We start from the raw sequence: 6,180 nt of genomic DNA, 5'->3' as shown, positions 1-6,180 counted from the left end.
CGGCCCCGGGCCGTGCCACCCGGCGGGGCCCCCGGAGCCGTGCCCGGGGCGGGCGGCCTCCGCGCCACCCAGCGCCGCGCTCAGCGGGGCCCGTGGGGCTGCGCCGCCCTCCCCGCCGGGCCGCAGCCCGCTCCGGCCTGCCCCCCTCGCCTCCGCGCCCTCGGGGGCCCGGGCAGGCGAGACAGAGGCCGGGGCCGGCCGGTGTGGGTTCCCTGAAGGCCTGCCCGAAGAGGCTGCGGGAGCAGAGGGACCAAGAGCTCCGGCCAGGGCCGGGGCACATCTGTTTCATATTAACTGGCGTATAGCTGGGTTATTTAAGCACAGACTGGTCCAGCCGCTCACGCAGGAGAGCTCAGGGCATAGCGGCGGTGCCAGGACGAAAGCCAGCGGAGGGAAGCAGCTGCCGGCAGCGGTTGTGTGCTGGGGACAGGGATGGGGGCAACGCGGCGTCAGGCTGAGCCCCCACCAGGGCTAGGGACCTCGGGCGAGCCGTAAAATGAGACCCTTAAAAGTGTGATTACAATATTTCACGACATCATAAAGGAGCTAGGAGAGAAACACAACCGGTTTGGTATTATACCAAAACTTAACGAGTGCTCAAAAGTTTCAGTAGCTCCATTAGAGAAGCAATATGGGAATTAAGTATGAAGGAAGCGAAGTCCAGTAGTTAGAGCATGAGGCTGGAAGCCAGCACTCAATGCTCTCCTTTTGGCTCTGCTACTTTCTTGCTGTGTGGCCTAACCCAAGCCATTTAATCTCTCTGTGCAATCTCCACAACAGTATAATGGTCTTCCACAGACATGTTGTAAAGCTCAGATAACTAGTGCTTGATAACGTACTCTGCGATGAAAGATGTTAAGTAACTATGAAGTATCATCACTAGTTTTATTACTATATGTATACCCAGCCTGGCCAAAAGTGCTGCTTACAGTGCAACTGCAGGTATTCCTTTACATGATTATACAAGAAACTTTAACACATAATTTTGTCTTTGCAGGACTAGATGTTGCATGATTTGTTTCATCCATTATTTTTTTTTCTTCCTGAAATGAAGTGCGCATTTGTTTATGATAATGTCAAGAACTGTCCTCCCATTGTTTGAATGCAACAGGAAGAATTCTCAGCTCCTTTGAATTGCCATAGGTCCTTTGATTTCGTCTGAGCTGCAATAAGTTACCAAAGGGAAGATACCAACTTAATATCTCAGGAAGTTCAGAGGGTAGATTTTAGTCACATTTTAGATTATTATAATTATTTCCTCATACTTACCCTGTGGCAGTACTTGGAGGCTCTTATGACATAGGGCTTTACACAGAACAGCTAGGATATACAAGCAAATGTTGTACAATAGCCACAACGTTCGCAGCTGTAAAATTGAGCTGTACTTCCCTCAGAACAGACCAGCATATGAGATTTCTCTTATTTCCATTGCTTGTGGTTGTTGCCTAATTATTTGTTTCTACGTCTAACGGGCAGTCAGTGTAACTACTCATCTAAATGTAGAAAAAAAGGTTATGAGCAATACTAACAAGCACAATAGCAAAAAGTATATTGTGAACATGAAAGGCCTTAGGGCGTGAGAGTGTCTTGATCCAAGTCTGTTGCACTGAGAAGTTCTCAAGTAAGAAGCAATGTGAAACACTGAAAGAGCGATAGTAGCTCTCAAGCTTGACAAAATACCTTAGAGGATCATGTGCAATTGTGAATTCAGTTTTCTTCTGAAAAAAATGAGTCAACAACCTGGCATGCAGTGAAAATTAGCAAGCAAAACCAATGAAGCCACACTAAAGTCATCATGAAGGTCCACCCAAGGAGAGGAATGAATAAAATGGGGAACAGCAAAGAAAAGAAGCATCAAAGACATCTGCAAGCTCATAAGGAGGAAAGTGAGAGGTGGATGGAACCATCTGCAACATACACAGAAAGAACTATTTCCTGACTCTTCATCCCACTCAGAAAAGACAAAGAGAGAACAATCAGTCCGGTGACAAAAGAGACAGAGAGAGACATTAGTGAGACTGTGGAATGAGTCAAAATATCTGTAAACTTAATTAAGAACAGAATGTGCCAGCCGAGGCGGCCACAACACGGTTACTGAGCAGCCTGGGAGAAAAAAAGGACAGTAATTCTTGTATTTAATGTCAGCAAATGTTACCACTGGAGAAAATTATACAATCAAGAGTGAGAATGAATGTAGAAGAATCTGAGAAAGAAAAATAACTCAGTGTATCTTCTGAAAGACTCTCTCAGTTCTAGGAAATGGACTAGATTTTGAGGTTTGACTAGAAAAATAGCTACATTTTCACAGAAAGAGTGTTCGCACATAGAAGAAAAGGAGAAACATCAATACAATTTATTAGCATAAGATCTAGCTCTTATTGGGGATAGGCTATACAGAGGCATGGGCCAAAGAGAACAGGATATAAGTTTATGAAATACACCATCTTCATTGCACAGTAAAAGTGATGACTCACAACACTCATGGTTCTTCAGCAGTGTATTCCTTGGATTAAGAATAAAAATTCTGATCTTCTAATCATCCATTACTCAACAAAGTATCATGACCTTTATAATTTTGACTGACATATTTTAGTGATGAATTATGACTGTATAGAAGCTGAATTGTCATCATTTAAGAACAGTGTATTTACACCAAATTAAATTTATGCTGGCTGCTAACATTAGGTACTTAAGGTTGAAAAATTTAATGTAATTTATTTTACTTCTAGCTACCTAAGAAATACCTGCCTAGGATTCCAGATACTTTTCATATTATACCTTTAATGCTAGACAATTAATTCATAAAATTAAAACCCAAAGTGCATATTTTTTCCTGTTCTGTATCTCCAGGCATAGTAAAGATAAAAATGTCTCACACATTCGAATTTCTCCCTTGTATTTTTGATACTTCATCGTACTGATAGCCATCATACAGAGACAGTGAAGCATTAAGTAGCATACTTACAGTCAATCAAGAATCACATAGAGAGCAGTACCTTGACCTGAGCTCAGGTCCTAGACTACAGATCTACTTCTACCTCTGGATCATCCTGGGAAAGTAGATAAGTTTCCTACTGTATATCAAGGACAAAAAAATAAAAAAAATGGGATGGCCTTTTTAGCACAGGGTGAAGTGAGAACAGGAAGCAAATTCTTCATTAAAGAATGTTTTGGCAAGATCTACCTCCTTCTGACAGTATGGTGACAGAAATGTCATCAGCTACAGTGGTGTCTTAGATGAAGTCTGAAATTCACAAGCCTATCAGGCCTGTAGTGGTAGTTTTCAGTTCAATGTTATACCACCTAAGTAAAAGTGTCCAAGGAGCTACATGAGCTCCTGAAAAAATAACGGCAGCTGAGGAACAGTGGAGCCTAGAAAGAAATTTAGCTTACCACAGTAGATTTTCTGTTGGCCAGACATAGACTTCTAGTTTCATTTAAGAGGCCCCGTCATTTGAGATGTCTGCTTCACAGAGATGACATGGCACTTAAGAAGATCTGTGTACCTTTTTGAAGTACAGCAGGTGACCAGATGAGGATATCTCAAGTTGCATCAGACACCCACAGTGGCAGGTTGCTCGAATAACTCTTTGACCATCATTGACTGTATCGACCATATGTTTGTTGACTACACTGGGGGCTTAAGCACTCAGCTTATACATAGACACTGCTTTTGGTGTCTTCATCTTGAACTGAATCCTGTCCAATATATCAACATGTACTAGATCCAAATTCCACTAAACGAAGAAGATAGAGCAGGTACAATATGGATAACCATATTCTCAGTATCAAACATTTTCTCTGAATTTCCAAGCAAGTTTAAAATATAACTTCTGTCAAGCACAAGCAGTGATATTCTTAACACAATGTGGAGCTGATGGCACAGGATTAGATGGCAACAGCAATAAAATTGGCATATGGAAGGGTTATGAAACAATTTGCTTAGGTTTGTCTATTGTTACTGGAAAGATATCAACAGCCTAGAAAAGAATCAGTAGAAAATGAGGAACAATTATTTATAATGGGAGGAAATGCTAATTACGTGTAGCAAGAACTCTGCTTTGCCAAGAAATTAGTGCTGAGTAGAGTGGATGCTAAAGGGCTGCGCCAGGCATAATATAATATTTCTTAGAAATGAGGTAATTAGCACACTTTGAGGCACTGATAAAATCAGTATTCTTCTTACTAATACATCAGCAAAAACCACTGGCCTCAGAGAAGAGAAGCAGAAGGGTTAAGAATTTACTAGGCTAAGTGTACTTGTCATATTAAGCATACATTGTCCAGACCTTTTTTTGGTTATTATGTCACATTTCACTACTCTGGGCATCGCTTAGGAATCTTATCATAACCAACATGGTGGAAACAGTTGAATGCATCAGTGCTTAACTTCTTTGGATAGATAAATTATAAAACAAAATCTCCCTAACCATCAGTGTAGTGGCTGAAGTGTTTTTCTTGTGGGCTCGTCATCACCATACCTCAGCATTTTTTTGTGTTGTCTCATTGCTGCTTGATAAGTAGTCCCTTTATATGGTGCTTTAAGCATCTTTATAAGTGAAAATGCATTTGAAAGGTCCAATACTAAAAAAGGCACCATTTCTCATTCCAAGTGCAGAAGTTCACATTTCATTTCTGCTGGATTGAAGCATCCTTTTTAGCACTTTGAAGAGTACAGAAGTGAAAAAGAGTAATATTTGGTGGGCGTTCAACATCTGTCAGTTGAAAATCCGGTTCTGATTCTAGCATTGTGTCATTTTTGCCACTTTTAATGTTTATTTTATTAATGAAAAGATACGTAACAACTTGGCAACAGTTTTGAAGAATGGGTCTGTATATTCTGCAGTTTTTTGCCTGACCTTTGGAGGATTCATCTTCCTTCATATGCAACTTCTGTGAGCGAAAGAACCTTCTAAATAATTTGACGTGAATATGCCCAAAGGAACTTTGCTTAAGGAAATTAAATTTAAAACTGAACAAGTTTCTAAATATTTACTTTGAAGGCAATATGGTGTAGAGACCAGTTCACTGTATTGGAAGCAGAAAATGTAACATCAGTTTCTGGATCAGTTGCTGACCTTCTTTGTGACTCTGAGCAATGTAGTTTACTGCTTACAACTTCAGGCAAGAGTCTAAATCTTTGTCTCTAAATGCCCTTCTGTCTTTTTCTATCTTTCTCATCCATTTGCACTAAACAGATAACCTTTTGAGGCCTGGGGTAGAATGTGGTATTGTGTAGGTATTGCAATTCTTAACCATTTTTTTCATCTTTCTCACCTTCACAACATTTTTATTTTTATGTTGCTAACTTGCTCAGCTTTATTATGACTGCTGGGTAGATGAGGGGAGAGCAGTGGATGTTGTCTACCTCCATTTTAGCGAAGCTTTTGACACTGTCTTCCATCACAACCTCATAGGTAAGCTTAGGAAGTGTGGAAGACGAGTGGACAGTGAGGTGGGTTGAGAACTGGCTGAAGGACAGAGCTCAGAGAGTTGTGATCAGTGGCGCTGAGTCCAGCTGGGGGCCTGTAACTAGTGGTGTTCCCCAGGGGTCAGTATTAGGGCCTGTCCTGTTCAATATATTCATGAACGACCTGGATGAAGGGACAGAGTGCACCCTCAGCAAATTTGCTGCTGATACTAAGCTGGGAGGAGTGGCTGACACACCAGCAGGCTGTGCTGCCTTTCAGTAAGATCTGGACAGGCTGGAGAGCTGAGCGGAGAGGAACCTGATGAGGTTCAACAAGGGCAAGTGTAGGGTCCTGCAGCTGGAATAACCCCATACACCCGTACAGGTTGAGGATCGACCTGCTGGAGAAGGACCTGGAAGTGCTGGTGGACAGCAAGTCAACCATGAGCCAGCAATGTGCCCTTGTGGCCAGGAAGGACAATGGTCTCCTGGGGTGCATTAAGAACAGTGTGGCCAGCAAATCAAGGGAGGTTCTCCTCCCCCTCTGCTTTGCCACATCTGGGGTACTGTGTCCAGTTCTGGGCCCTCCAGTTCAAGAGGGACAGGGAACTACTGGAGAGAGTCCAGTGGAGGGCTACGAAGACAATGAAGAGACTGGAGCATCTCTCCTATGAGGAAAGGCTGACAAACCTGGGGCTCTTTTGCCTGGAGGAGACTGAGAGAGGACCTTATCAATGCTTATAAATATCTAAAGGGTGGTTGTCAAGAGG

Source organism: Leptosomus discolor, chromosome 5 (assembly GCF_034619465.1).
Source record: "Leptosomus discolor isolate bLepDis1 chromosome 5, bLepDis1.hap2, whole genome shotgun sequence".
NCBI lineage: Eukaryota > Metazoa > Chordata > Aves > Leptosomiformes > Leptosomidae > Leptosomus > Leptosomus discolor.
The sequence above is the reverse complement of the archived record's forward strand: the minus strand, read 5'-3'. Positions refer to the sequence as shown.